The 17,928-nt window shown below is 45.2% G+C and overlaps 1 protein-coding gene across 4 annotated transcripts in view; it reads right to left on the reverse strand.

Annotated features, from left to right (window-relative positions):
• WDR47 (WD repeat domain 47) overlaps positions 1-2,239 on the reverse strand; it is a 56,540-nt gene extending 54,301 nt beyond the window's left edge. For 3 of the 4 annotated variants that reach the window (XM_006132626.5, XM_006132624.5, XM_006132625.5), the window contains exon 1: positions 1,915-2,239. The gene's annotated coding sequence lies outside the window, so the exon portion shown is untranslated. The remainder of the gene's footprint in view (positions 1-1,914) is intronic. The other variant, XM_006132623.5, reaches the window with a different exon arrangement.
• Between the last annotated feature and the right edge of the window lie 15,689 nt (positions 2,240-17,928).

Here is a 17,928-nt window from a genome sequence, read left to right on the forward strand (position 1 = left end):
CCTCACACACTAACCCTGAGACCATCATACATGAACCCCCTGCCCTGAGCTCCAAATCCCCAAACTATGGTACCCCCACATCTCCAGCACCATGCCATAACACTCCTGCACCCCCACACACCCCAAGCTTGTGCCCTGAGTCCATCATATACACCAATCTCCTGCCCTGAGCCCCTCATACATCCCAACCCAGACTCCTGCATTCCTACATCACTAGCCCCCTGCCATAAAGACAGAAGACAGCCAGAAAGCTGGATTTGACTAGTTACGATGTAAACTTCAAAGAACTGTGCAAAGAGATGCAGCAACAGAAGTCCCATTATATAAGGTCTGTGAGTTCGTTTCATTTGTGCTATCATAAATCATGTCAATTATCAATAATATTAAGTTGTATATTTTCAGTTATGCAAATGGGCATTCTTATACAGCTCTTTGTTGACCACATGTTCTGAAGTTTGATGTAGTTTGGCTCTTTGGTTTGAAAAGGTTGCCTACTCCTGCTATATAACATAATTCATTAACATTTAATCTACTATATTTGATAACTGACTGGCAGATTTCCTTGTTTATGTTTTTTTTTTTACAGCCTGAATGCTCTTTGTCTAGATTACACATGTACATCATGCAGAGAAGTATATGAGGGATGCCAAAAAAAGGTGAAATTAAACTACACAATCCCTAAATATTGGGGTAGAGAAGAAAAGGGAAACAACTTTTACTAAAAAAATAATAATTACACAATCTAACAACTAGCTAACATGTTTTGACTAATTAGCAACTGGCGCAACACTTTCACATATCAGCTACGGAATATAAAATCCCATTTAACTGGTTAACTGGAGGGTGGGGGCTAGAACATTTGCAGCATGCCTGCCTTGGACAGGGGCTGCTCTGGCTGGGCTGAAGCACCCCGCATCATGCCCTGTGAGACTTGAGCAGCTCTCTGCCCATGGTGGGTGGGGAGCTACTTCAGCCCCCGCCAGTTAACCAGAACCAGTAAGCATCACCTGTTAAAGTTAACCTTTCCCATCCCTAGTATCAGCATACTTCATTTGTTTTTTTCTCGTGTGCATTTAAGAATATTTTCTCCATTTTGCTACTCAAACCCCTGAAGCAGTAAGGTACTTAATGATATAGTATCAAGATACCAGAAACTATTTCCAGACTGTTTACTCAGAACTAAGAACATACAAGACTTCAGATTAAGGTTTAATGAATCATATTTATACATCCCATTTGCCAGCAATACAGGCAAAAAAAAAGGGAAACATCATCTTGTCCATGTAAACACAAGTATACTAAGAGTCGACACATTCTTTATGTCCAAGGCATCTAATTATGAGGGACTTGTCCTGCGAATGCTACAACAAAGGGAACTCGGTACTTAGATGCCAGGATCACAACAGAGGAATCGAGCCAGAGAACCAGTGTCACCTTGCTATTCACGGGGGCAACGAGCCGGGTCTGCAGGCCACAGAAGGGGACGCGCGCCAGGTTCAGCCCGGAGGGCAGCGGGGTCTGGCTGGGGCGGGGCAGGGGAACGCGAAGATAAATGGGCTCTCGCCAAACCAGCATCAAAGCAGCCAGGCTGTCGTCTCGCCTCGTACTCCAGCACCGCCCCCTCCACTGTCTGGCATGCAAGGGCCCTGCCACCCCCGGACTCCCGCTGTCACCCCCTCACCCCAGACTCTTTTCTACCCCCTTTCCCTGACAGCCCCCCACACCCCCGCTCCCATCCCCCCACGTCTTGCTCCCTCCCAGTCACTCTCCTCCCCCAGTGCCTTCCAGCACTTGATCTCGGGAGCTGCCGGCCGGACCTCCCCAGACTGGGAGTCTCCCCAGGTAGCCCGGCCTACCCCGGCACGGTCGGCACCAAGCCCGGGGCTGCTCCCCCCGATGCCACCGGGAACCCACCTGAGGGGAGTCCGGGACCCCCGGACGCGCAGCTACGGATGGGAGGGACGCAAAATGGCGGCGGGTCCCTGGCCTAGGGATAGGGGGGTCCAGCTCGGCGTCTGCCCCAGCCCTACGGCTCCGCTTCTGGCGGCTCCGGCTCCCTGACTGCGGTTGTCAAGCGCCTCTGCCAATCCGGGCCCGGCAGCGCCGCTCCTCTGGCTCCTCCCCTGCCCGCGCCGGGGCGGGGTGACGGCGCAGCCGCCGGAATGGAAACGGGAGATAGGGAGGGGCGGCTGCTCCCGGGGGTGGAGAGAGCGGGGTGCGCTGCCCCCGGCCGGAGGGAGTTCCGAGGCGGGGCTGAGGCTGCTGGGAGGGACCCCGGGACTTTGTGACACCCGCTGCTGGCCGCCCGGAACCGACGGGGAAGGGCGGAAAGAAGCGAGAGCGGGGCGAGGCGGCCCCGCTGCTGGCGGCTGAGGGGAGTGCCTGGCCCCAGGAGCACTGGTGCCGCGGGTGGAAACGCGAGCTCGCCTGCGAGGCAGCTGCAAAAGCGGTTCCCGATTAGGGCGACGCCGAAGAGAAAGTTCTTGTGAAGCGGTCGCTGGGCTTGGGCAGGACTGGGAGATGTGCGCAGCCACCGCAACCAGCCCTGGCAAGCCCAGCGGGGGCTCCTACCTGTTAATAAAGGACATCGCTGCTGACTCCCCCTGGGGAAATGACTGTGTCTGCCTACGCTTCACCACCTAGGTTCATTTTCCTGAATGGTTTGTGCCCCCTTTGCTCTGGGTAGAGTCCGATCTGCTACACAGTTCACCTGCCCTCCTCCCGCACAAGTCAGCATCTCCGTGTCTCCGTCAGTATGTCTCATTCTCTGCCCTAGTCTGGCTGAGCATCTCCCGAGCCGGTTTAATTGAGATTAAACTTGTTGGTAGGAGTCGTGGGAGGCTTCACTGTATCAGGAAGAGAAGCGGGTCTGCAGAGAGGCTTTTGTTGCTACAGTACTGGACTGAGGCTTAGATCTGGATTCTGGCAATAGCTATAAGATGTAGGTTTGGGCTAGTCAGTCTGTCTGTGCCTCACTTTCCCATCTATAAAATAGTGGTAAAAATGTTTCCTGCCTCAGAGGGTTGTGGTATGGATAACTTCGTGTTTATGAGGTGCTCAGGTATATGGTGAATCTCATAGAAAAGTATATAAATAATCTAGCAGCCACTGCCAGCCAGGAACAGAAGATTCCTCCCATGTCATAGCCACTGCAATCAGCAAAGGGAAGGTAGATCACACACAATGAGATATCTTGCTCATAATTATGAAGTTGCTATCACATGCATTTGTTATGGTCTTCTTTTAAAGTATCCTGTTATAAGACCAGAAAAGTGTCAAAAGAGGGTAGAGTGAAAGAAAAGGACTTCTTAAGGTTGGACATCTTAGCTAACTCTCCTTAAATATTCAGTGAATTGACTAACAGTCAATCTATGGATGTAAATTGTTAGCAAAGCATAGCGATTTCTACATAGAATACTGTTCTTTTAAGCAGTGTTAGCCTGGAGGCAATGCACAGCAATAAGGATGAGGGCAAGACCCGTGGCATAAGCAAACTGCAATAAGGGATTGACAAAGAAGATAGATTTTATGGCAAGTGACTGCCATAAAAGCTCAACATTAATAGACTTTGATTTTTGTGCTGCATGTCACCATAGTTTTTTTTTTCACTGTCTATATATGGAGAGTAAATATATATACACCAAGGCTATGTCTACACTGGCAGGTTCTTGTGCAAGAAAGGCCGTTCTTCCACAGAGCGTCCACACTGCCTGCCCTTGCGCAAGAAGATTTACAGTAAAGCATGATAAGAAAGGGCTTCTTTTGCAAGAGCTATGCTCTTTTATAACAAGTGTAAGCTCACTTGTGCAAGAGCTCTTGAGCAAGAGGGCAGTGTGGATGGATGCAGGGATTCTTGCGCAAGGAAGCCTTATGGCTAAAATGGCCATCAGAGCTTTCTTGCTCAAGAGAGCGTCCACACTGCCATGGATGCTCTTGCACAAAAGCACATGGCAGCGTGGACGTGTTCTTGCGCAAGAACCCGCCAGTGTAGACATAACCCAGGAGTATGTGTATGCTTCCAAATATACATTATGCAAATCTAGTCCTTACTAGTTTTAATATTGCATGGGGGATATGTAAAGTATTGTCAACTGCATAGTGAGTTCCTAGACCTCTCTGCCATCATAATAAGAGATTGGGAATCATTTGGCTTTTCCAGAAGAGAACAGTGCTTCTATCTACAATATGCAGGGTTGGGAACTGTAGCTAGCAAGCCCTATGCCTTTTTTAAAGTTATGGAGCACTAGTGGACAAGTCCTTTAGTTGACATCCCACCTCCTTTGTACTTACTGTTGTACTAACTAGAAGAATAATGGCTGCATGCACGTGCAGGGAAGATGGGAATTATGATGCACTCTATGTGCCCTGTATCAGAGGGGTAGCCGTGTTAGTCTGAATCTGCAAAAGAGGCGAGGAGTCCTGTGGCATCTTATAGACTAACAGAAGTGTTGGAACATCAATGCTACAACACTTCTGTTAGTCTATAAGGTGCCACAGGACTCCTCGCTGCTCTATGTACCCTGGTTTTCCATAGACCCCTAGATAAGGGCTTCATAAAAATGTACCTTGAAACCTTTGTTTTTTTACTATATGACTGTTTAATCTTTTTGTGGTTTGTCTATATTACTATAACACTGTATATATAATACTTATAAATCTCTCTAAAGCTACTTAAATAATCTACAATTAATACAGAACAGATGCACTTGTTTCCCTTGTGATAATGCATTATGAACGCCAAACTGTACGCACACCCTGTCATGCTCATGTTTTCCTTGCTTATGCAGTGGAGACTTATGGCTTGTTGGCAACATATTTAATTACTAGATGTGAGCCTCCCTGCTTCCAGTTTAGTCTTGGATCTTTGTTCTAGTGTCTTCTCACATTTTTCTGTGTCTTACAGCAAATGTGGTTTGCCTTTAATTATAACTGTGCCTTAAAATGTCAAACTGAGGCAGGCCACTTCATTCTTGAGCCTTTTAATTGGATGAAATAAATGTTTCCATTTATTAAATATTTTCATTTTCTGGTGCCTATTATATTTCAGTTTCTTATTAAATGAATCGGTTACGTGAGATGGAGTGCTTTGGATTATTCAGTGCAGCATTTGAAAAAAACCCCCACCAATACCACATGGACAGTAATAGATAGTTCTCACTTCTGATATTTACAAAACAGGTATGTATGATGACTTGGTGGTAAAGGGAGTAGAAAAATGGGAAAACGTGACCATCTAAAGATTCCATTGAAGTATTAGAAGGATTACTTTTGATTTCAGTACAGCAGTATTGGGATCTCTCGGGGGAACCAAATTCTAAGACATGTTCAATACCTCTAAGGGTCACACCCTGAAGAAACAATTTATTTCTGTTTTATCTAGAAACAGACAAAATGTACAAGAAAAATATTAAGTCTTTCGACCTTCTTAACCTGTTCTCTTTATTTTCTAGAAAGGAATACATACAAGGATGCCAAACTCTTTGTCCTGTGAAGTATGATGCAGACAATGCAATTGAAAGGATGAGTACACAATTTTCAGATCCTAGAAGGAAGCCCTTTAGCATGATTACAGTTCTTATATCACATTACATGTAACTTGACTCTCAGGTAAGACAATGAATGCCTCAATTTACATGTAAAACTATCATTTCAATTCAGAGCTCTTTCCTTTCTTATCAGAATGAATGGGCATTATGAATTCTTATCAGAAAATATTATTTTTAAAATAATTAAATGTACCATTTAAAAAATGTAAATATTCCACAATACATCAGCAGTTTGATGGTACATAAAGAAACAAAGTGGCTATAAACAAATGGGAACTGAACCTATTAAGTTTTACTGCCCAAATTGAGAAAAATGTAAAAAGCTATCTATCAGCAAACATTTTGAAAGTCGATTAGATTTAAAAGTTTAGTAGAAATTTATATGTGAAATAAAGGAAAAGTATGTCTTGATGTTTTTATTTTGGCTAATCTAGAGATGGACAAACTCTAGAGGTCATCAAGTCCAGTCTCCTGCACTGGTGGCAGAACCAAGCACTATTTAGGCCATCCCTGACAGGTGTTTGTCTAACCTGCTTTAAGCAAATTTCAGTTATGGAGATACCACAACATTGCTACGCAGCTTATTCCAGTACTTAACCACCCTGATAGGAAGTTTTTCCTAGTGTCCAATCTCTCATGCTGAATTTAAGCCCATTGTTTCATGTCCTATCCTCAGAGGTTAAGGAGAATAATTTCTCTCTCTCTCCTCGTTGTAACAGCTTTTAGATACTTGAATACTATCATCATGTCACCTCTCAGTCTTTTCTTTTCCAGACTAAACAAACCTAATTCTTTCAGTCTTCCCTCATAGGTCATGTTTTCTAAAACTTTAATAATTTTTGTTGCTCTTCTCTGGGCCTTCTCCAATTTTCTTTCCTGAAATGTGGTGCCTAGTGTGATGGTTCTCCACCCCATGCTTTATGAAATTGGCTTATGAATATAATATACATACATCAAAGATGTTTTGGACAAATTACCTCATATAATCTATCGATTTTAATGTTAGTCAGCTGGATCTGCATATCTTATTTTGGTGCATGTATCATTCTTGTGTGAATAGTTAGAAATATGAAATTGTTTATGGTTTGAAATGTGCTAATGAGAGCCATCAATAGTGTTCTGGAAGCCTTAATGACTGGGTGATCTATTTAATGACTTTTAAATAGCCTTGTTTATCCTTTAAGTCTAAGCTGTGGTTGATCCTAGGAAGACATGTGGCTCCCATGCCATCTTGTAATGGGATGCCTGTTTGACCAGTTAATTTTTCATGGAAGAGAGGGATGTAGATTCCCACCCAAGAAAAAGTCTGCTTAAGCAATGGGAAGCTATCAGTTCCTTTGTGTTTGGCAGGCTGGGTAACAAAGACAACTGGAGACCCAAGTCAGAGTAAAAGATCATCTTTTACTTGAAGGCTTTACAGTAAGATTTAGTGTATTAGAACTAGCTGGCTGCATCTAGACTGGCATGATTTTGCGCAAAAGCGGCTGATTTTGCGCAAAATCTTGCCGCCTGTCTAGACTGGCCGCGAGTATTTGCACAAGAACACTGACTTTGTACTGTACAAAATCAGTGGTTCTTGCGCAAATACTCCAACGCTCCCGCTCAGCGATAAGCCCTCTTGCGCAAGTATTCTTGCGCAAGAGGGCCAGTGTAGACAGACAAGTTGATTTTTTGCGCAAGAAAGCCCGATGGCTAAAATGGCCGTCGGCGCTTTCTTGTGCAAGAGAGTATCTACACTGGCACAGATGCTTTTGCACAAAAGATGTCTTTTGCGCAAACGCATCCGTGCCAGTATAGACGCTCTCTTGCGCCAATACTTTTAATGGAAAAACTTTTCCGTTAAAAGTATTTGCACAAAATCATGCCAGTCTAGATGCAGCCGCTATGTGTTTTATTTTCATTTTAATTCTGTAATTTACTTTTTGTCTATTTTCACTTGCAACCACTTAAATTTTACTCTTTGTACTTAATAAAAACTTTTTGTTACTATCAATCCCAGTGTAAATAACTGTTACCTAGGGGAACAATCAGTGTGCACACACACCCTTCTTTCATTGATAAAGGGGGCTTGCCTGAATCAGCATTCATTGTGTAAAACTCTTACACAGAGAAAGATGTATTTATTTGGGGGGTTTGATCCCGTTTGGTGGTTGGTTTCTAGAGCTGTACTCTAGAACTTCAGTCTCCCAGAGCTGAAGTGGTTCACCATCTTCATTGCTCTTCAGGGTAGTGGGAGGGCGATGACTCCAGTTCTGTGCCTTGTCTGGGAGAGACCTGAGAATCTGTCCCAGCAGGACAGGATGATGGGGAGCCCCAGAGAGCAAGAAAGTGAGTGTCAGTTGCATAATCAGCACACCAGGAAACAGTCCCAAGGAGTCTTCTGAGATTGCACTCCATCACACCTAGAACTGGACACAGTACTCCAGTTGAGTCCTAATCAGTGTAGAATAGAGCAGAAAAATTTCTTCTCATGTCTTGCTCACAACAATCTTTGATTTTTTTTTGCAACAGTGTTACACTGTTGTCTCACATGTAGCTTATGGCCCACTATGACTCCTAGATCTCTTTCTGCAGTACTCCTTCCTTGACGGTCGCTTCCCATTCTGTATGTGTGAAATGGATTGTTTCGTCCTAAGTGGAGAACTTTGCATTTGTCCTTAATGAATTTCATGTTTTTTTTACCTAAGACCATTTTTCCAGTTTGTCCAGATCATTTAGAATTTTCATTTGATCTGGAAAGCACTTTGAATCCCTTTTAGCTAGTATGTGGATATCGTCCACATACTTCATGGGTGTATTTTCTATGCTATTATCTAATTATCATTGATGAGGATATTGAACAGAATTAGTCCCAAAACTGATCCCTGTGAATCCTTCGAGGATGACTGTGGACTATTGATAACTACTATCAAGGAATGGTTATCCATCTAGATTGTATTTCCCTAGTTTGTCAACAGGAAATGGAAACTGTATGGAGGGCTGTGAATGCTCATGAGATTGGGGTTGGGGTGTGGGAGTGGGGGAGGACTCTGGCCTTCAGGCTCTTTGGTGGGGCCAGAAATGAGGAGTTCAGGGTGTGGGAGGATGCTTTGGTTTGGGTTGCGGCTTGGAATGCAGCTTGTGCCTGTGTGTGAGTATTCTGGTGGGGATGCAGGCTGTGGGGTGGGGCCAGGAATGAGGAGTATGTGTGCAGTAGGGCGCTCTGGGCTGGGACTGAGGAGTTTGGGGGGCGAGAAAGGAATCAGAGCTGGGGTGGAGGTTGGGGCACAGTGGGGGGAACTCAGGGATGCAGGTTCTGAGCTGTGCTTACTTCCTCAATCAGCTCCCAGAAACAGTAGCATGTCCTCCCTCCCTCCGGCTTTGTGGAGGCACTGCCCTGAGGCTCTGCGCACTGCCCCATCTGCAGGTGCCACTCCCACAGTTCTCATTAGCCATGGTTCCCAAGCAATGGGAGCTGCAGAGGCGGTACCTGGGATAGTGGCAGTGCATGGAGTCCTCTGGCTGCCCTTATGTATAGGAGCCTGAGGGAGAGGGGTCCTGCTGTTGCTTCTGGAAGCTTTGTGGAGCGATGGCACATGTGGACTAGGGATGTAAATGGTTAATCCATTAACCTTTATGGGTGATGCTTACCAATTCTGGTTAACTGGTGGAACCTGGAGCAGCTTCCTGCTCACTGTGGGCAGGGGGCAGCTCCAGTCTCACAGGGCTTGCTGTGGGCAGGGGGTGCCCCACTGGAGTAGCCCGTCAACAGTGGGGGGGTGTGTGCTCCAGCTGAGCTTGGAGGCCCCACTCCCTCTCTCTCTCCCCCCCCCCCTGCAACTCTTCCCTCTAACTGAACCAGTTAAATGAGATTTTACATCCCTAGTGTGGAGCAGGGCATACCCCCCAATACTCCAGCACTTTCAGCCAGCCTTCAACTGCCAGCATGAATGTGATGTGTGTGTGAGTACTGCTGTACCATTAAGAATCCGTACTAATAAACTACCTTCAGTGCTGCTTCAGTTCACCCTTTGGCTGGTCCAAGGACCCGTATCAGGGAGAACAACAGAGCCTGGATCTGCAGTGCTGTTGTAGTAACTGTATTGGTCCCAGGCTATAACAAGGGCTAACCTTAGGCAAAATAGTGTCCTGGGTGAGCTTGTATTTTGGCACCCTTTGGCTACGTCTACACTGGCATGATTTTCCGAAAATGCTTTTAACAGAAAAGTTTTCAGTTAAAAGCATTTTCGGAAAAGCACGTCTAGATTGGCAGGATGCTTTTCCGCAAAAGCACTTTTTGCGGAAAAGCATCCATGGCCAATCTAGACGCGGTTTTCCGCAAAAAAGCCCCGATCGCCATTTTCGCGATCAGGGCTTTTTTGCGGAAAACACTACCGTGCTGTCTACACTGGCCCTTTTGCGCAAAAGTCTTTCGGAAAAAGACTTTTGCCCGAACGGGAGCAGCATAGTATTTCCGGAAAAGCACTGACGATCTTACATAAAATCGTCAGTGCTTTTCCGGAAATTCAAGCGGCCAGTGTAGACAGCTGGCAAGTTTTTCCACAAAAGCAGATGATTTTGTGGACAAACTTGCCAGTCTAGACACAGCCTTTGAGTTTAAGTATATTAGGCTATGTCTACACTACCACCCTAGTTCGAACTAGGGTGGTTAATGTAGGCAACCGAAGTTGCAAATGAAGCCCGGGATTTAAATATCCCGGGCTTCATTTGCATCTTGCCAGGCGCCGCCATTTTTAAAGCCCCGGTAGTTTGGACTCCGTGCCCGCAGCTGCACGCGGCACGGAGTAGGTGGTTCGGATTAGGCTCTCTAATCCAAACTACCGGTACTCCTCGTGGAACCGGTAGTTCGGATTAGAGAGCCTAATCCGAACCACCTGTTCCATGCCGCGTGTAGCCGCGGGCATGGAGTGCGAACTACCGGGGCTTTAAAAATGGCGGCGCCCAGCAAGATGCAAATGAAGCATATTTAAATCCCGGGCTTCATTTGCAACTTCGGTTGCCTACATTAACCACCCTAGTTCGAACTAGGGTGGTAGTGTAGACATACCCTCATAGTGTTAATGTAAATTTCAGAAATAAAGCTGTAAACTCAAAAGTTTTTATAATGTATAAAAAATACAAAAGAGGAAATTACACGATTTGATTCAATTGTATTCAAATAATAAACTATGTAAGTCATAAAAATAACATTATTGCTAAGTAACAAACTAAATAATAAACATTAAACTAATGAACTACAAAACATTTTGTTCATGTATATTCTAAGATTCAGAAGGCAACACTGCATGCTTTTGTTGTTGCAAATTCGGCTATTGCTTGTGAGAGGTCTATATTTTGAGCTACAGCATTCTTGATAGGCAGAATAGACAGAGAAGATAGCCTGCCAAGTCCTATGGTCAATCACAAATATATTTTTATGAGCTTCAACTTTGAGAAGCTCTATTCACTCCTTGCCACAGATTTGGGCAGGGTTAAGATGATTCTGAGTGCTATTCATGTGTTTGGGAAGTTGTAAATTTTAGAACTTCTTAAGGAATGCTACAATCCACTGGAAGCAGACTTTTGAGATAGCTAAGTTCTTCACAAATGTAGATACCATTAATGTCAGACTCCTTCTGTGTGTCAATACACAGTGAAGGTCTTTACAGTGCTTCATGAAAGTTTTTTTGTCAGGGAGTCTGGTCATATTCTATAGAAAGCCCCAAAGGATCACATGGTGATTCGTTTACTCAACCTGTTTTTCAGAGATGCTTGTACAGAGTCTAAGAGCTGGTTGAAAAATTATATTTTTAACTTGTCTTCTGGATTGTTAACTCTTTCATCCACAATCAGCCCTGAATTGATGCTTTTTATGACTGACACATGGGGATGGCTTAAAGTACATTATATCCACATCAAGATTTTCATCTATTTTCTTTGCTGTTGTCAGGGCCCCTTCATAGTTGACTTCCTTGTATTTTACAATAAAATTAAGACAGACATTTATCAAGTTTGTGGCTGCAACAACTTGAGTGTTTTTCTTGCTTTGCATGTTTTTGCTCATCACATTGACTTGGAAAAGGGTATCATGACACACTGCAATAGAGACAAGAAATTTGAATTCAGTTAGATGACATGCCAGGCTAAACGTGTCATGACTGACACCAGCATCTCCTTGCTCCGATTCAGCCAGTGAAATATGGACATTTGTAGACTTCAGCTGTTAGGTATCAAACAGCTTTAATACTGTCAATTCTACACTCTTAACATGTTTCACATATTGGCTTCACAATGACATTGACATAATCTGTGAGAATCTTCCAGTGATGAATAGAGGAAGAGAACAGACTGGAGATCCTTTGCGGAATGCTGAAGATGGACATGAACTCTTCTGAAGATGTTGCAGTATTTCCCAATACAAGACTGAGTGAGTGGCATCCATATGGAACGAAAAATGTTCTTGGGTTTTGATAAAGATACTTACCTGAACACCATTGTTTTTCCCCTTCAAGTTTGCACCACTGCCATAAACCTGGTCCTGGCAGTCTTGGAAATTTGTCATACTCACTACTCTGAAGGAATGTAATATCATTAGTCCTTCCTCCGTGGATACATCCAGTCTCTGTCTACATTGGCATGATTTTGCGCAAAAGCAACTGCTACTTTTCTACACTGGCGGGGAATTCTTGTGCAAGAACACTGATGTTCTAATGTGTGAAATCAGTGCTTCTTGCGCAAGAACTATGATGCTCCCGCTCAGGAAAAAGCCCTCTTGCGCAACTGTTCTTGCACAAGAAGCCAGTGTAGACAGGCAACATAAATTTCTTGCGCAAGAAAGCCCGATGGCTAAAATGCCCATCGGAGCTTTCTTGCACAAGAGAGCGTCTACACTGGCACGGATGCTTTTGCGCAAAAGCACATGCCAGTGTAGACGCTCTCTTGCGCAAATACTTTAACACAAAAACTCTTGCGTTAAAAGTATTTGCACAAAATCTTGCCAATGTAGATGTAGCCCCACTGTTTTAAAACCAATAAAGTGCTCCTGAATTGTCACTTGGCTCGCCTAAGTGTTGAGGGACCTAACAATGAAGGACATCTTTTCAGAATGGCTCACATCTGAACTGAGTTCACTATCACAGAGTTATATTTGGCACTCCTTAACTTTTTAATAATGTCTTGTGACACTGTCTTTGCCAACAATTCAGTTATTTCATTCTGGATTCTTTTTCCACAGCAGTGATCAGTCACCTTCCTGGAAAACATGTGTTGCAAATGCCTTTTCATCATACATTCCTAGAACCTCATCAAACCCAAGAAGTTCCCGTTCTTTGCTGTGAAGTATATGTCAGATGATCTTTGGAAAACCATTTTTAGAAAGATAAAGCGATATAGTCATGAGTTTCTTTATAACATTCTCCCACTGTTTTAAAAAACAACAAATGGCCTGGTAGCACTTTATAGACTAACAAAACATGTAGATGGTATCATGAGATTTCATGGGCACAGCCCACTTCTTCAGATGACTGTCTGAGGAAGTGGGCTGTGCCCACTGAGATGGGGTGCGGTCACAGATGACCCCTTGGGGGTGCCTCCTGGGGTGCTGACACGGCCACTGCCACTAGCCTTCCTGCTCTCTGGGGCTCCTCACTGCCCGGTCCTGCTGGGCCAGCTCCGCTAGTCTCCCCCAGCCAAGACCCCGAGCTGAGGTCCCTGCCCCCACCGAGAAGCAGTACAGACACTGAACCACTTCAGGTCCAAGGAGAGTGCAGTTTAGGGCCTAGCCTCCTGAGAGAGCACTCCCCAGATGGGATCAAGCCCCAAAGAATTAGGTAAGCCCCCTTTAGCAATGAAAGGAGGAACGTGCACACTGGTTGCCCAGGTAACAATTTCTTACACTGGGTTTGATAGAAAATAAAAATGGTTTTATTAAGTTGAAGCAGTAGGATTTAAGTAGTAATAAGTGGAAGTAGGCAGAGCAAAGTAGGTTACAAATCAAAAGAAATAAAACCGCTTGGCTAATTCTCCACTGAAACCTCAGTGCAAAGTTAAAATCACCCTAAAACCTCTTTTCCAGCTGCAACTCTAAACCAGGGCTGTCTTCCATGCCCTGGGGTCCCTGGCCCCTTCCTTCAGGTGCAGCCCAGCCAAAAGACCAAGGCCTCTCCTCTCCTATTCTTTTTGTTAAAGAATTGAGGCCCCTCCCTACCAACCACTGCTCAGACTGAAGGACAAAAGAGATAGTTTAACAAGTGAGGGTAACACCCTGCATGTGTCTCATTCACATGTTTGAAACCCACAAAGTATTCCCCACTCCATGTGTCTAATTTTCCACACACAAATGGTACATACAACAGAGTAAGATAAACCAAACCAGCAGATCATGACATGAAGATCGATGGGTTACATGAAATAATTTGCTCAAGCCACCTTTGAATTATGTATATTCATGTCCATGAGTCCATTTCATAAAGCATGGGATGGGGTCTGTCACACCCACGAAAGCTCATGATACTATCTACATGTTTTGTTAGTCTATAAAGTGCGACCAGACTATTTGTTGTTTTTTTCTGTAACAGACTAACTCAGCTGTCCCCTGAAGCTCCCACTGTTTTGTCTTTTTTAATCATACGTTGAAGCTCCATGTCAGTGCAACTATCCAGTTTTTGTCTTTGCTCTGCTTTTGCCCACGTTTGGAAGAATTGAAATGACTATGTGACTTTTAAGGACACATGAGAATCTGAGACATGTGTTTCCAATCATTTGACCCTCAACTGTTAGGGATGATTTTGGATTCAAGTTGAAGAGCTTGCAGCAGAAACCGTCTGGTCAGTGGAGTCTGAGTAAAGCAGCCAGCTGCTGCTTCAGAACTTCACCATTTACAAGATTTCTGAATAAAAATCATCATAGAAAAATGGAGATTCTGCTTATCCCAAGGAAAAACCACGTTCTTTATTTTTGGTGGACTGTTGGTCACAAGCAGATCTTTGATTCTGCATGAGATTTGGGCCAGAAATCAAGATGAGAAATGGTATTACTGGTGCTTATAAAACACATAACCCTGCTTTATGGCAAGGTACATTACAAACAACAATCTTTGGAATGTCAGGGTAGTTCACAGCCTGTTCCTCATGCATCCTAGGCCTCTCTCTCAGGCCCTGACTGTGCTGAAGGGATGCTGTGGGGTTGACACCTGCTCTGGCAGCAGCCACACACCTTCAGGCTCTAGTTTACTGGGCCCTTCTTCCCAGCATCAGCCCCCCCTCTGTCCATCAGAGTTATGAATCATATGAAGCCACTTAACAGTCTACTACTTTGTAGGGACTGTTGGCTGGGGATATCGCCCTGTGCTATTCTCACTACTCAGAATCCTTCTTGTTCTCTACAGCTGCTCACTGCACCTGGCTCTGGACTGCTCCAGCTCCAGCTTTACTCTGTGTCAGCCGAAATGGTCAGGGCAGTGTGTGCGTGTGTGTTACACCCAAGTCTTCAACTGCTGAGACGCAAAGTCTCGTTGCAGTGGGCAGCCTAGGAGGCTGGAGGGCGCCCCGAAAAAATAGTTTAACGTCTGTGACTTTACTGCTAGGACCGGGGTCCCGTCGCAGAGGGAAGCCAATAGGCTCTCAGACGCTCTGGTGTGTGTGTGAGCTATACACCCGAGACTTCAACTGCTGAGACCGGGGTCCCTTGCAATGGGCAACCTGGAGGAGGTTGATGGGCACCCCAATACGTTTATAGGGAGAGCTTATAACACCTCAGATTTTAGCTGCTAGAATCCAAGATTCCTTCGCAAGCGTGCCCGGGTGTCTAGGTTCTGGCAGCGCCGCTCTAGCTCATCCCTTTCCTTCTGTACCCTTTCAAGCTCCATTTCCAATTTTAAATGGCTTTTACATGCTGTCTGCAGGGCACCTTTAAATAGCCTAATACATGCTCCTTTCCCCTTTTCATTTTACAAGCAGTTCTCCAATTACAGAACTGCAATCACAGTTCCTCGGGGTTTCCCCACTCCTCCTCTAACATTTCTTTATCCCATTTAGGGTCAGCCCAACCTTCCTGGGTGAAACTCTTTTCTACCTTGCTAAAATCAGTGACAGGCTTCATGCTGCTGTATTTTGAACCGATATCACAAATCCTGCCGACTACGCCAATTCTGTCAGCCGAAATGGTCAGGGCAGTGTGTGTGTGTGTGTTACACCCAAGTTTTTAACTGCTGAGAAGCAAAGTCTCGTTGCAGTGGGCAGCCTAGGAGGCTGGAGGGCGCCCTGAAAAAATAGTTTAACGTCTGTGACTTTACTGCTAGGACCGGGGTCCCGTCGCAGAGGGCAGCCAACAGGCTCTCAGACGCCCCGGTGTGTGTGCGCGCTATATACCCGAGACTTCAGCTGCTGAGACCGGGGTCCCTTGCAGTGGGCAACCTGGAGGAGGTTGACGGGCGCCCCAATAAGTTTATAGGGAGAGCTTATAACACCTCAGATTTTAGCTGCTAGAATCCAAGATTCCTTCGCAGCGGGCAGCCTGGGGAGGCTGAGAGGTGCCCCAATGGATCTGCCACCTGAGAGTTACATAATCCAAAACGCCCAAGCTCTCCCTATACCTGTCCCTTTGACCGGCTGAAGTTCTTTTGTTTGTGTTCGGTTCGGGTACAGCAGCACGGGTTCAAGTCAGAAGCTTGACACTCACTGGCTTATTATAGGAGACTGAAAGAGAAAATAAAATAAAAGAAACTTGGTTATATGTGTGTGTGTGTGTGTATATATATATATATATATATTTTTTTTTTATAAGTGAATGAGGGCATCCCACTTATTCCCAAAGTTTATAGCTAAATCACCTTACCAAAGGCAGTTTACAATAGAAATGAAGCAGTTTGCCTTAAGAAACTATAATAAAGTAACTAAACTTATAACAGAGAGACAATGAAAGTGTACACATAAAGAAAACACATTGCAGGTACAATTCTCACCCCTGCGTTCCAGACTTGGCGTGGCCAGCGTCTTTCTCTCAATCCCTCGGGAAGAAGTAGGGCGAGGTTGGGCGTCCCACGGACCTCGGGAGACAATCAATACCTGCCAGCAGGTGTAGGTGATTGGAGCTCAAATGGGGTGGGCAACTAAACCCTCTTTATACCCCTTGGGTCACATGGGCTTCTTCCTGGTCTCAAGTGGCCAATTAGGAAAAATGGCTTTGAATGCCAAGTTTCCCACGAAGGGTGCAAAGCATAATTCACACCTGGGAAGATGCAGACAATGGGCACCTCTGGTATGTGATGGGCGAAGATTTCTCTCCTGAGACAGTGCAGGCGTGTCGATTACTGATACTAGCCATCACGGCGACGGGAGGCCTCCCAGTCGTCAGCTAGCCCATTTACTGTCTGGTTTCTGTTTATGGTAGAGTCAGGAACAGGCATCACACCTGCGTTCCCAGGGCATCAAAGGCTGACTGCCTTTCTCTTGCTCTCTGGGGGGGGAAAAACAAGATGGGGTTCGTGGAAAAACAAGATGGGGTTTGTGTCTGGCTACACTCTGCTTCAGCACTGCTGCTGCTCTGTCTCCGACCCCTCAGCTGCTTCACTGGCCCTTTTGTCTCTAGTTGCTGCAGTTCTCCTCCTAGCACAGGTTTACTGTTGGGGCTGCTTCTGTAGGTCTGCCCCAGCACTGACCTGCTTCCTTGGCTGCTTCTCTGATTTTTGTTTTTTTAAGTGGCTCTGCTCCCTGAGTTGCTTCTCTGGTTGGCACAGCTGGGCTCCTCAGCTTAAACTCCTGCTGTTCCCCCATCTTTGCCCCACTCTGTCTGACCCAGAACTCCAGCTCACACAGAGAATGGGATCCCTTTGGACTTGCAACTCCCTCATTAGCATGTATGCCCTATCAATCAGGCTGACCTGGTAAAATGAACAAATGATCTGGTAGCACTTTATAGACTAACAAAAAATGCAGATGGTATCATGAGCTTTCGTGGGCACAGCCCGCTTCTTCAGATGACCAGAGTTTCACCCACGAAAGCTCATATCATCATCTGCATTTTTTATTAGTCTATAAAGTGCTACCACACCATTTGTTGTTTTTTTTCTATACAGACTAACTTGGCTATCCCCTGAAGCTTCTGGTAAAATGGGTTGGCGAAAAGAAGATGATGGCCTCTCCCCATTGTTCCTGGAGACTTTCAGTCTCCTGTCTTGAATTCTCATTGATCCTTCTCCTTCCCTTAGATACTAGGGAGCTAGCCAGCGAAAAAACCCTACTGAGTTTTAGTAAAGGGCCAACAGTTCCCTTACACCAGGCATGTCCAAAGTTCGGCCCGCGGGCCAATTGCGGCCCGTGTTCCGGTTTAATACGGCCCCACAGGTAATTTGGCAATATCTATCTTTTATGGCCCCCAACGAATCCATATGTATTGAGATGAATAC

Source organism: Pelodiscus sinensis, chromosome 9, assembly GCF_052426305.1.
Source record: "Pelodiscus sinensis isolate ZL-2025 chromosome 9, ASM5242630v1, whole genome shotgun sequence".
In the NCBI taxonomy this organism is placed as follows: Eukaryota; Metazoa; Chordata; order Testudines; family Trionychidae; genus Pelodiscus; species Pelodiscus sinensis.